The 463-nt window shown below is 28.1% G+C and overlaps 1 protein-coding gene across 1 annotated transcript in view; it reads right to left on the bottom strand.

Moving 5' to 3' along the window:
* LOC105453842 (xanthine dehydrogenase 1-like) overlaps positions 1 to 463 on the bottom strand; it is a 38,037-nt gene that overhangs the window by 7,450 nt on the left and 30,124 nt on the right. The window lies entirely within an intron of this gene.

The following is a 463-nucleotide window of genomic DNA, read 5'->3' as shown; positions in this document are numbered from 1 at the left end:
CGATCTCTGGACGATTCAGTTTGTGACATACCAGCGCGCAAGCACATGAGATTTGCACGTTGCGTATCATTTTTGCTCCGTATCCACCGCCAAGTCGTCTGACAAACACATTGATGCTAGAAAAGTTTAATTCACGAGATTATTGTCAATTTTGCTTTACAAATAGCATTTTTTCCAACGTGATTTAATTTTTTTTGTTGAAAAAATAAGAATATCCTCTTTAATTCCTATTTTATATTAGATACATCTAATTAATTCTAATTTTTATCTTAAGTGATTTTTTTTATTTTAATAATTTTGTCTTGTATATCAATATTGATAGTATGTATATATATGTATATATATATATAAACACGGAATGTATAGATTGTAAAAGCTTAGTATTTTGCGATGAGAAGATGAACACGTATGAGAGAAATTAATATATAATTACTTTGACATAGTTGAGATATTAACTTCGATA

The sequence above is a fragment of the Wasmannia auropunctata genome, unplaced genomic scaffold (assembly GCF_000956235.1).
Source record: "Wasmannia auropunctata unplaced genomic scaffold, wasmannia.A_1.0 LD335994.1, whole genome shotgun sequence".
Lineage (NCBI taxonomy): Eukaryota > Metazoa > Arthropoda > Insecta > Hymenoptera > Formicidae > Wasmannia > Wasmannia auropunctata.
Note: the sequence above shows the minus strand (reverse complement) of the source record. Positions and strands in the feature narration are given on the sequence as shown.